The 13,171-nt window shown below is 58.8% G+C and overlaps 1 long non-coding RNA gene across 1 annotated transcript in view; it reads right to left on the reverse strand.

Annotated features, from left to right (window-relative positions):
- LOC144226472 (uncharacterized) overlaps positions 1-7,400 on the reverse strand; it is a 29,370-nt gene extending 21,970 nt beyond the window's left edge. The window contains exon 1 of the long non-coding RNA XR_013333659.1: positions 7,122-7,400. This is a non-coding gene — a long non-coding RNA (uncharacterized LOC144226472). The remainder of the gene's footprint in view (positions 1-7,121) is intronic.
- Between the last annotated feature and the right edge of the window lie 5,771 nt (positions 7,401-13,171).

Below are 13,171 nucleotides of genomic sequence, written 5' to 3' on the forward strand. Positions count from 1 at the left end.
CAAGTCCCGGGCAGCGGCAGGTGCACACGGCTCAGCCGGGCCGCGGCGGGCGCTGGGCGGGCACCTGGCCTCCTCTCACCGCTGGACGTGGTCTCCCCAGAGCCCCCACGCCCATCCTTCCTGGTCCTGGCCCAAGCTGGCACACAGGTCACGGGCCCGGTGCTGGGTGGATGGACACAGGTGGAGAGTGAGGGGCGGTGGTGGTCACGGCTGCCGCTGGGGGTCAGGGGGCTTGAGGTTTTAAATCTGTGCTGCCAGTTCCGCCAAGTCAGCTGACCACGCGGCGCCCAACCGGAGAGGAACAGGAGGGCAGGCGGCAGGCACGGCCGGCAGCCCACATCCCCAGCCCCGCCCGGCCTCGCTGGTGGCTCCAGGAGAGTCCCTGCGCCTCTCTGTTCACCTGCAAAGCAGGGATGCCAGGAGTCTCAGGGTCCCAGAGGGTCACCAGGTGGGTCCGTGGAGAGCATCAGAACAGGGCTGGGCCCCTAAAGGTCCTGGAAGATTCACCCACAAAGTGCCCACACAGAGCAGCTCCCAAGATGCAGCAGGTGTTGCTAACATCCAGGGGGCGAAGGAGGCTACAGCCTCCGCCCCACTCTGATCTCCTGTGACCTGGGGCGCTGCCTGGTCCCTCTCTGCCTCAGGTTCCTCGTCTGTGAAACAGGGTGCTAACAACTTGCAATGGTTTCATTTCCTTGCCCGATTTCACCATCACTGCTTGCCCTCAATAGACTATAAGCTACATGAGGGAGGACTGTGCCGTCTTGTAACTCGCTGCATCCCGCTGCCTAGAACAAGGGAGCCCACGACCTAACGGCTGGGGGGATGTAAGGCGGAGTGATGGACCCACTGGTGACGGATGGAGCACTAGATGGACGGGTGGATGGGAAAATGAATGGAAGGGTGAATGATGGGGGGAGGGATGAATGAGTAGATGGATGGGTGGTGGATGGGGGAGCAGCGGATGGATAGCTGGATGCGTGGGCGGGCGGTGGATGGATGAGTGGATAGATGGGTGATGGATGGACACACTGAACGAAGGGAGAACAAAACAGATTTTACCACCTCTGAATAAAAAAATCAAAGAGCCGGGGCACCTGGGTGGCTCAGTCAGTTGAGGCTCCAACTTCAGATCAGGTCATGTTCTCACAGTTCGTGAGTTTAAGCCCCACATCAGGCTCTGTGCTGACAGCTCAGAGCCTGGAGTTTCCTTCAGATTCTGTGTCTCCCTCTCTCTCTGCCCTCCCCTGCTCATGCTCTGTGTCTCAAAAATAAATGAACGCTGAAAATTTTAAAAAGAGGGGCACTTGGGTGGCTCAGTCGGTTAAGCGTCCGACTTCAGCTCAGGTCATGATCTCACAGTTCGTGGGTTCGAGGCCCGCGTCGGGCTCTGTGCTGACAGCTCAGAGCCTGGAGCTGCTTTGGGTTCTGTGTCTCGCTCTCTCTCTGAGCCTCCCCTGCTCACGCTGCTTCTCGCTCTCTCAGAAATAAATAAAACATTTAAACAAAATTTTTTTTATTTAAAAAGAAATGAAAACAGAGGGTAAGGGACGACCTGTTTCAGAGACACGGACAGCTGAGCAGCGCAGCCACCTGGGTTTGGGAGCCGTAAAGAGTCCTGGCGGAGAAGGGGGAGCAGGCTCGTACCCAGTGGCATGTAGTATGCGGGTCTGTGGTCATCATGAAGTCACACAGGAGCCTGGAAGGGATTTGAGTCCAAGCTAGAATTAGGAACGTGAATTATAAAAACAAATGCTGAGTGAGGCACTTCTGTGACAGTAGAATTAGTCTAAGAGGAAAAAGAAGGGGTGAGGGAGTACCACGCTGCAGGGTAGCGCAGCCTTCACCCACAGCGTGTTCTCGAGCGCGAGGATGCACGGAGAAGCTAACTGCTACAGGACACGGGCGGTGGGCCTCCTCCTGGAAGTGTTGATGACTCACAAGTGTATCATGTGGCTGACAATGAAGGGGGGACACACTTGTCCCGTCCCAGGGACAGCGTGACGGTGCAACTCTGACGTCACCTGCTGGCAGCGTGCCAGAACTGCACCCATAATTAACGCAAGGAGAGAAGAGCGCCTTGCACAAGCAGAGGAGTGAGGGTCCCAAGCCCGAGTGCCCACTGCCCACATACGGACCGGGGCCACGGGGAGACCGCGGTCATTTACAGAGAACTGCGCCCCCACCCCACCCTGTGGGACAGTGGGGCATCGGACCCACCCAGCCTTCCAGTTCACAGTGAGGCTGGAGAGGAGCCCGGCACGCGTTAAATTCAACTTAATCCAACAGAGCTCCCGGAGTGGCCTCGGCGGGACGATGCAGGGACCACGGCGGGCGCGGCGGCTGGTGGGGAGAAGGTGACCCGTCACGGCAACACCAACGTTCAGGCTTGGGGAGTGGGCGGGAGCCACAGGCAGGACCGATGCGGGGGCCTGAAGGGCTGACTCGAACGGCCCTCTGCTCGCTCTCCCCTGGTCCCCTGGTCGGGTACAGTGACCACAGCGAGAGCCGAGGGCCGCGCAGCGCAGGGGGCCTGCTCACTGCCCAGCACACTGCTGGCCGCCAAGCCCCCCGCCGTCGGGAGACAGTCATGAGCAGCTGCAGACACAGTCTCGCTGCTTCTCCTCCTGGAGCCCAAAGGACCGGAGGGCCCCCCGGCTTCCTGGGATCTCAGGCCTCAGCCAATGATGGGTCCCAGCTGGGCCCCTGAATCCGGAGGGAGGAAAAGCTTTACAACATCCGCTCTCATGGAGCTGGGAGCCCAGTAGCCAGAAAGTGACGGGGGCCCCTGAGCAGCGTTGGGGTTCAGCAGAGGCAGGAGGGAGGGGCAGGGTCCCCTGCACAGTGTTGGGGTTCAGCAGAGGCAGGAGGGAGGGGCGGGGGCCCCTGCGCAGCGTTGGGGTTCAGCAGAGGCAGGAGGGAGGGGCGGGGGGCCCTGCGCAGCGTTGGGGTTCAGCAGAGGCAGGAGGGAGGGGCGGGGGCCCCTGCAGCGACCACAGAAATCCCCCTGGAGACGCTGACATTCACGTGTCCCCACTTTGGCGGGTCGTCCGTCCTGAGCAGCTGCGAGTCACACGCGCCCGCAGGTGCCCACACACCTGGACACGAGTATGGACGTGGGATCTGATTTAACGGGGACGGATTGTGCCCTGGGGTCCTGTGGGCTTTTTACTTAAAATGTTTCCAGGTTTAAGGGTGTCAGTTGAGTGTTGACCTCGAGGTCTTGAGCTCAAGCCCCGAGCTGGGCTCCGTGCTGGGCATGGAGTCCACCTTAAAAATAACATTCTTCCAGGTTCTGTCCCTCCACATCCAGCTCTAAAGCATTAACGGCACCTCGGCCCGTCTGCGGCCCATCACACACGGTGTCTTGAGGCGGCCCGGCCGCGTGCAGCCCTTCCCCCCTGCAGCTGCCTGCTCAGGGCCCCAGGCCTGGTCCCCACACCCACACTCCTTCACTCCTTGTTCCCAACTTTCAACGTACTTGACAATCTGGTGGCCAAATAATCCCATTTTTAATTTTTATTTCTGCGACTATCCATATATTGGAGCCTCTTTTCAAAAGAGCGTCTCCACTTCTGTGATTTGTCTAACCGCACCCCTGCCCGGGTCCCGGCCCCTCACCACCACCGGCCCGCAGGCCGTCTGCTGTGTATTCTGCAAACACGTGAGTTCTCACTGTTTCTTCTCATCTTTTTAACAGAGTCGCCATCCCTCCAGCCCCTTCTGCGTTTTATGTCCACGCGGTCAAGTCTGCTCACTTCCGTCCAGCAGGCGCTGCTGGTTGTTGTCTTCCTGTGGAAGCTCTTCTCAATTCGACACGGGGAAAGAATCTGTCCTTTTTGCTACGGGTGTGACAGACGTTTGCTGCGGTCAGCTGTTTACACCTGTTGCTACAGGGTGCTTGGGTAGCTTACTTCCATCTTCTGACCAGAGGTCCGATGGGTCCACCACTTAGGGAGCAGCTGACACTCCCTTCATCAAAATGCCCTATTGATTATGTACTAAGTCTATTCATCCCGGATATTTTCAGTCCAAACGTATCGACCAAAGGGACTCTACGGCCTGTGATTCTGCAACAAGAGAGGCAAAGGGAAGTTGACGGGGTGGGCGGCCCCGGGAACGATTCCACTCCAGGAGGGCGGGACAGGGCCCGGGAAGGTGCAGGTGACCCTCACAGAGACCAGGCGTGTGGCCGCAGCGCCCCGATGGAAGGATCCGCCTGTGTCCCTGGAGAGACTCCCCCTGTTTCCCACACCAGAGCACTGGGGCTCCAGCCCCTCCATGCCAATGCTCCCCGTACTGCCCCAGAGTCGGGACCAGGCTCCCCCTAGGAGGCCCCTCTGTGCCCATCCCGGGGCCGGTGATGGCCTCCGAGACCTGGACAGACAGGACCCCCCTGCCGGGCCCCCACAGGGACCATCCCCTCCGAGCCCAGGACCCCTCATCCTGGTGCCGTGTCCCCTTCCTGGGAGACGGGGGGGCCCCATCCCGCACGCCGAGGGCTGCAGTGCCCTGACGTCCAGCGCTGGCCCCCCACACCTGACTTTTTAGGTGAAGAGCGATGGCCCTCCACCAAACTGTCCCCAGTGTTCTCAGGGGCTGGCTTGAAGGACGGCCTCCACCAGCACCGACCCCAGACCCCCGCATGGGACCCAAGCACCTGGGTGGTGAGCACATGAGGGGCCCAGACCCGTCTACATGGCATCCAAGAGACAGGCTGAGAAGCCAGTGACCCAGCGCACTGCTGGCGGGTTTCTCTCCAGAGCATCAAGCAAAGAACCTGAAACGTGTCAAACGTGTCTGTGTGTGAGACATGACCCAACCCCTCAGGCAGGACGAAGACAAGCAAACCAGCCAGGAGCAGACAGACGTGTGAACAGGGGCCCCTCAAAGGACACAGTGGACGCAATGCTCTCAGCGGCGGGCAGGAGCACTCCCTCTCGGGCCACAGGCCACAGGCCATGGTGGGCCAGGCTCCGTGGACGCGCCTCGAGGCCCTGACAGACACGCACCGCTGGCGGGTATGCACCTGGTGAGCTACTGTCTGACTGTTCCAGAAGATACCATATCCCATACAACAATATACGTTTCTCTAAATACACTAATCAGGAAGTGTCTTCCACTCACATCATGCTTGGACTGAGGCCAAAGGGGGCAAGAAGTTTACAAAGTGAGTCCACGTCAGGAGACACGGCACACGAGATGGCGTGAGAGCCACCACCACCCCCTGGGGAACCCACGTCGGGGGCTCCCCGGACCCCAGAACATCACTGGAGAGACTGAGCCCCAGCGCACCGGGGTCACACAGGCTCCGGGCGAGGGCTGTCCCCTGGGGACGTGAGGGCACCAGGGCGCCCGGGCTGGAAAGCATGTCCGCGGTGTCAATGACTTGAGGGCGTCACCTGTAAGTGTGCCCAGGAAACGAGGGCAGGAGCCCTCACTGACAACAGGGGGCACGGAGGAGAGTCTGGAAGTGTCTGCTCTGAAGTGTCCCGCCCAGGGAGCCACCAACACTCCGAGAAGGGCAGGGGCAGTGAGGCTGGGACCTCGGGCTCCCAGGAAGGGGAGAGCTCCAAGCAGTTTCTACCAAGAGGAAATTTCCATCTCAGGGGCGTGGCTTGACTAATTAGTCAAATCTATTTGGATTTATTTTTTCCATAACTGGCACCGACCTGCTGAGGAATAAGACTTTGCGGGGAAGGCAGAGCCGTGGGGCAGAGGCATCACAACGCCAGAGGGGCCTTCTCCCCTGAGGACGCCAGCGTGGACAGGAAGCGGCACCAGGACAGCTGCGCCCCAGGTGTCCCCGCCCACCATGCCCCCCCACCCTGCTGCCACCGCGAGGCCAGTGTCAGGCTCTGGGGGGTGAACGGAGAGGGGCCCCGGCCGCGTCCTGCCACCCAGGTACAGTTGGGTCTCGGCTCCCAGCTCCAGGGGACCCTGGCCTGGGCTGCTCACAAGACACAGTCACGTGCCCTGGCCTCGGACAAGTCTGGCTTCTGCACGACATTCACAGTATGGTCGCAGGGGAACGTCCGGAAGTAGCCATCAGAGAGAGCTGCCTTCCATCCACGCCGTCCGGGAAGGTGAGGCAGGGACGCCGGGAGGTGCCGCCACAGCCCCGGCGGGCCTGCTCCTGACGCGCCGGGCGCCACGGGACGGAGCCAGCGCAGCGCAGGCGCCGAGGTGGAGCTGAGAACAGCGCAGCAGGAGGAGCCGGAGACGGGCCAGCACAGCCCTGAGGGGCGGGGACAGAGAGACGAGACTAGGGGGCAGGCGGCAGCCCCTGGGGCGACTGCTCGCCGGTTGAGGGGAGGGCTGAGCCCACCGCGGGGAGGTGACCGGCGCGTCTGGGAAGGGGCCACACAGTCACAGGAATGGAGGCCGCAGGGGCTCTGGCTCCAGGCCGCTGAAGAGCGCACACGCCCAAGGAGCGGGGAGCCGCCCTGTCCCAGAAGCAAAGGGCGTGGCCGCCCTGTGCCCGGCCCTCGGCGGTGCGAGCCGAGGTGGGGACGTGGGCACCCCCCTGGGCACAGCCGCCGCCTCGGACCCGGTGGGCGCGGCCCGCGCTCAGCGAACACGAGACCCAGGTAGCCGGACGGGCGGCCACGGCGTTCGGCACCCTCCGCTCGTCGTTAAGGAACGCTGGGAATGGATACGAAAATGCACAAACAAAAGCATGTCTGCACAGGATTTTCTTTGTTTTAAACCACATGTGAGCTGAAGGGAAATTCACACAAAATCGCGGAACTCACTGAACACCCAGCGACGACGCAACGGCGCGTGCGGAGCGCGCGGGAAACCCCGGGGCGCGCGCCTGACCCAAAGAGACTTAACAGGAAAACCATGAATCTGAGGAAAGCGAAAGGTGAGAGTCCCAGAAGGTGAAACCAGAAACCAAGGAGTCAGAGCCACAGCAAAGGTAGAGAATCTGCTCAAAACCCGGTTCCTCGGACAAAACACCCGCCCGTCGCGAGCGGGGCCGGCCCGCCACACAGGCGGCGAGGGAAGCGTCAGAACCAGGACGCCAACCAGGTTCGAAGGGACACCTTGCACGGCCGTCTGTAAACATGTTGGAAACTTGGTCTAAATCAACGATTTTCTCGGGAAACGCTACTTACCAAATCACGTGAGGACGCAAGCGGAGAAGAAACGACGGCAGGACGCATGCGCAGAAGAAACGGCGTCAGGACGCATGCGCAGAAGAAACGGCGTCAGGACGCATGCGCAGAAGAAACAACGTCAGCACGCACCCCCAGAAGCAGCAGAACGGCCCCCTCGCGGCCGCTTGGCGGGAGCCCCTCCGCAACCGCGGGAAGAGGGACTTTGCGAGCCCGCGCGGAAGCAGGACACCCCGCGAGGTTCGGGGACGCGGCGGTGACTCGCACCCACTCCAGGGGCGTAAGGAGCGTCGGCCATTTTTCCCATAGACACTGCGGGCCGCCTCCGGGAGGGGCAGGCGGGCACCTGCCACCGCCCCGCCTCCCGGGCCCCTGCGGGAGTCCCCGTCGTGCTCGAGGAAACACCCCGAGGTGTGAAGCCTGCAGAGCAGGGGTACGACCAGGACTGAGAGCGGACGACGCCCTGGGCACCCTGAGGCCTGGGAGGAGCGAAGACACAAAATTGAGGCATGAAGGGAAGCAGCGCTGTTGCGGCCGGGCTCCCGCGGAAGGCGTCCCGGGACACAGCCGGCCGCTCCTGGCGGGGCCAGGAACGGAAAGTCACCGGGACAGACGGGAATAAACGCAGACCCCGTGGAGGGACCTCTCGGAANCGCACCCAGCGGTTCGGGTGCATCTTGGACTATTTTCAAAGCGTTAAGGAAACATCGTGATAAGGAGACGAGAGTTGTGTGCCATACAAGAGCGGTTTGTCTTCCCCATGCTGCTGACATCTGCTTGGTATTTATTCAGTATCCAATAAAACTAGTAATTAATCTGGGTTTTCTCTAAAAAAATAAAAAGGAAAAGAAACGCCAGAGAGATGGAAATGGCTTGACTTTCATCCCCAGCAGCCAGGAGATGGAGTGGAGACAGGGTGTCTCCCTCTGTACCCTTGTTTTCATCGGGGGAGCATAGCGAGCCCCCCCAGTCCCCTGGGGTTATCATGTGCTCCGCCCCAAGGGACACCCTGCTCAGTTTAGAGTCATCTTCCAGAAGCTCACTTCCTCCGTGGGCACTGTCGGCTTGGCCCTGCAACCTGGAAGTCCGCCCGTGGCCCCGCCCTCACTGACCGATGGGTCCCGAGGGACTGCATGGCCCCCCGGATGCCACCGTGAGGGAACATGGCAGTGTGGGAGGAGTCTTGCTTCCAGTGTTATCTGAAGGGAGCTGAGTCCCTAAGTTTAGTGCCCGGTACACCTGAGGTGAGGGTTCCCGCCAGCCACCCGTGTCCATGAGGATCCCCCCAGTAGGCAAACGGGCTTCTCCAGCACGTTCCATTAACCAGCACACTGGGTCTGCCTTTCTCATTCTCTTGGACACCGTGACTGGTAACATTTCCCTCAGAATTCTCCCAGCCGTTGGGGTGGCCCGAGGACTGAGCTGAGCCCCTTGGCCATGGCCCTTCCGGCCTGAGAAACCTTTCCCGCCTTCCCCGGCTACCGGTGGACGGGGCAGCACGCTCCTGGCCCGGGGCTGCCAGGGTCCTAAACCACCGGCTTCTCCCTGGTACTTTAATTAATCGGAAGGGTTTACACTGGCCCTCACCCCAGGTGCAGCAGCGACGGCCAGTCCCCCGGAGAGCTGCCTGAGCTCTCCTTCCCGTCCACCACGTGGTGTATTGGCGGTTCTTGCAAAGGGAGGACTGTAATCTATTAATTTATCATCTTTGCATCTGTCAGAGAGACACTCTTTGTACTCCTGCGGATAATAGGAGACTTCTCGCAGAGGGCAGCCTCAGCCCCTGGAAGATGATGGTTCCCAGCTGAGCATCCTAGATAGAGTAGTCAGAACTGAAAATCACAGACACCCATCCACTAAACTGAATAAAAATGGAAATATCCACTCCCAGGCATCAGTACATGCTTGTTGAGATAAATCCAGTCCTGTGCATCCATTAACCTTTCCCTGCGTGGCCCTCTCGTCCAGCATGAGGAATGAGCTGCCACCCTGACGTCGGGCAGTCTGACCTTTACTCATCTAAAAGCACGGGGGCTCCGGGTGTTAAGTGGGTGCCACTCCAGGATAGAATTGATCTTAGAATGAGCATCTCTGGAGTCACCTTAGATAAAGTGATGGGAAATGGATTCAGTACTCTCGACTCAAGGATAGATTAAACAAAACCCAGTGTAAAGAATCGTTTCCCCGAGGAGTTGCTCCAGACCCTCTGTCACTGGAGAAGCCCGGGCCCTCATGGACCCGAAGGCATCCCCGGGATGCAAAGGGAAAATCCACTAACTGCACAAGGAGCCTTCTGGGGGCATAAGGTAGGCGTCAGAGTCTTCACTCCAACGTTGCTCCACCCAAGGATGAACTTGAATCTAAAAATAACATTAAAATACTTAAGAATACTTTGTAAAAGATTAATGGGAGGGGACTCGCCCCACGAAAACTGAACTGACTCTGGGAACCAAAACCGCAGCAGAGGGACAGAGAGGCGTGTGGCCCCTCCAGGGACGGCAGCCGTGCACACTGAGTAAAACACCCAGAAACTATCAAAAGACGCTGGAAAGCACCCCAACAGGGACAGAAATAGCAGGAGGCTCCGTCTTCAGAAGCTGCAGCCGGAAGGAGCTAGGACTTTCCGAACAGGTCACTTTCTGGACCAGTGGCGCACCCCCCCACGCACACACACAGCTCCGTCTGAGAAGCAGGGGATGGGGGCCAGCCGCAGCCTCACTGGTTGAAAGTTCAGGAGGAGAGCGTTCTGGGCCAGACAAGATGCTGGAAACCAGGGCACTGGGAGAAGCGAGATCCAAATTCTGAGTGTAAACTGCCCAATCTGGAGCTGGTGGGTGTGCTGCATGCCCGCAGGAGGGACTCCAGGGGCCCGATAGACACACAGGCTGAGGCCGGACAGACATCTACTCTCCGAAGACAGGCCTGCCCGGGCCAGACCCGGGAGCCACCACTGTTTTTAACTGGGCGCACTTCCCACCTGTGAGGTCTGGAGCTGAAAGCCGCATGCGAGAGGTACCAGGGCCCCGACAGAACCCCCGGTGCGAGGGTAGAATTCTAGAAACACAGAGGCCTCGGAGACAAGTCCCGCATCTGGCCAAACCCCAGGCTGACCATCAGATTATAGAGGCGCCGAGGACATGGGGTAGCCGGGCTGAAGAAGGTGGTCATGGGAGGCCACGAAAACACAGCAGCAGTACGAGCTGCGATGCCATCCAGGGGAACTAGGTTCGCAGTGGGACCCGGAAGGGTCGGCCGCCTGCGGGGACAAGGAGGGACCATAAACCCCAGAGAAACACAGAGAAATCCAGAGTTACCAAAATGTATCATCTGCGATGTCCAGTGTTTAATACATTATTAAATATGTAAAGAAACGGGGACGTTTGACCCACAATGGGGAAAATGGCAGTCAATATAAATGGGCTCCAAGTGGACGCAGACACTACTGGATTTAACAGAAGAGACATCAACACAACTGTCATAAATATCTTCAAACATAAACACATATTCAAAAAACAGTATCTATAAAGAAGTATAAGAAAATATTATATCAATAAACAGATAGGAAATCTCTACAGACAAATCGAGACAATAAAAAATAGAAATTCTGGGGGCGCCTGGGTGGCTCAGTCAGCTGGGTGTTCCACTCTTGATTTCAGTTCAGGTCCTGATCTTGTGGTTCATGGGTTCAAGCCCCAAGCAGGGCTCAGCACTGACAGCATGGGGGCCTGCTTGGGATTCTCTCTCTCTCTCTCTCTCAATGAGTAAATAAACCTAAAAAAACTAGACCAGAGCTTCTAGAACCGGTAACTACAATAATTGAAATACAAATTTACTAAGGTAACCTTGACATCAGTTAAGAGGTGGCCAAAGAAAGGGTTGTAAACTTGAGGACAGAACGGTGAAAACTGCTTGATCCAAAATGCAGAAGATAAAGACTGAAGAGAAAGGAACAGACCCTCAGAGACCAGTGTGACAATATCATGTGCATAATTTGAATCCTGGGGGGAGAGAAACAAAGGGAAAATACAGACACTTGCCAAGTATACATTATAGCCAAAAACTTCCAAAATTTGGTGGAAAAGTTAACTTAATGGATGCGAGAAATTCCAGAGACGTGAAGCAGAATCAGCAAAAACACAACCAGTCCTGGACACGTCATGGCAAAGCTCCAAAAGTCAAATAAAAATACAACCTGGGAGGAGAGCAGAGGCAAGCAGCATATATAAAATACGGCAGAGTGCCTCATCCAATGTGCTACAATTATGTCCACTTAACAGATGAGTAAACTGAGGCACAGAGCAATGCCATAACTTCTCAAAGACACAAAGCTTGCAAAAGGTAAAGCTGAGATTTGAACTCACTCTGAGTTCATCAACTCTTAACTCTTAACCGTAACATAATATTACTTCCTTGGCCAAAACATTTAGCCATGGATTTGACAGTGAATCTTATATTTTGCCTTGCTGCTGGGGAGGCCTGGGCAGTCTTCATTAATTCCCTATTCAGGGCGCCTGGGGGGCTCAGTCGGTTAAGCGTCCGACTTTGGCTCAGGTCATGATCTCACGGTTCGTGGGTTCGAGCCCCGCGTCGGGCTCTGTGCTGACAGCTCAGAGCCTGGAGCTGCTTCAGATTCTGTCTCCCTCCCTCTCTGACCCTCCCCTGTTCACGCTGTGTCTCTCTCTCTCTCTGTTTTAAATAAGTGTGTGTTCCTGTTGAAAATCTCATAAGAAGACTTCATTTTAAGATGTAGATGGGCCAGTTTCCCGTCATGAGCTCACAGAAGGCTTTCTGAGTCGTATTTGGCTGCTAGAGAAACATCCGGAAAACCCCGGCGAGGCCCCGGGGCCACCCTGAGGGAGCCCCCCACCCGCTGCGGCCTTCCGGGCACACGGTCCTCCCACAGGCCCCTCGAGAGGGCGGGAGGTGGAGCCCGGAGGAGCAGAGCCACTGTCAGCCCGTCACGGAGCCGCGGCAAAGCCACACGCCCATCCGGCCCCGGCCAGGGCTCCAGCCGTCAGCCCTGAGGATGGAAGGTGACGGCATTGGACCTGCCTTCCTGAAGGTTCTGCCCAGGAGCGCCTCCGATGGGCTGCCGTGACTTCCGTCCATCAGTCCCTCCTGCTCCGTCCTCACAGTGACACGGGGCCCCGGGGCCTGCATCTCCTCCCTGCCCCCACTTCCCCAGCCCCCGCCAGCCCTGTCCTGGCATGGCTAGGGCTTAAAGCCTCTGTGCCGGTGGACGCGTGACCAGGCTCTGCGGACTGCGAGGCCGGAAACCGGGGCTCACAGGGGCTTCCCCGGCCCACGAGCCCCCACCCGACAACCACATCCCTTCCCCTCAGAAGGGTGCCATCTGGGGACGCTGGGGGGGCTCAGTCGGTTAAGCCTCCGACTGTGGCTCAGGTCGTGATCTCAGGGTTCGTGGGTTCGAGCCCCGCGTCGGGCTCTGTGCTGACTGCCAGCTCAGAGCCTGGAGCCTGTCTTTGGATTATGTGACTCCCTCTCTCTCTGACCCTCCCCTGCTCACACTGTCTCTCTCTCTCTCTCTCAGAAATAAGCACTCACAGTCACGGCCTCATGGGAGGCGAGCACAGGGCCGGGCGTCAGCTGCCTTGAAGCTGCAGGCGGGGCTGGGCAGCCTCGCCCCCGGATGAATGCGCAGAGGCCGCAGGCGTGGTTCAAACCCTGGTGCGGAAATGGAAGCGGTTGTTGCCGGTCCCGCGGATGACGGTGTGATTTGGATTTGCCTGCGATGTGGGCTCCAAGCGGCAGCAGAGGGAAGCAGCCCGCGCTGACTGGGCCCCGAGTGTCCCGTCCAGAGGGACGCAGCGGGCAGCCAGCCCTCCCCAGGACGTCTGTCGGGAGGGGCCCGGGCACCGGAGCAGACGGTGGACCAGCAGAGCCAGGAACCCACGCGCCCACAGCTGTCACACAAGCCCCCCGTGGGGCGGCCAGGCCGGGACTTAGCTTGGCCGGAGCCTCGTGCAGCCCCAGGGCCTGCAGCTGGCCTGCTGCGCCCACAGCGAGGAGCGGGGCCCACCCACCGGCGG

This window comes from Crocuta crocuta, unplaced genomic scaffold (genome assembly GCF_008692635.1).
Source record: "Crocuta crocuta isolate KB4526 unplaced genomic scaffold, BGI_CrCroc_1.0 scaffold143, whole genome shotgun sequence".
Classification (NCBI taxonomy): domain Eukaryota; kingdom Metazoa; phylum Chordata; class Mammalia; order Carnivora; family Hyaenidae; genus Crocuta; species Crocuta crocuta.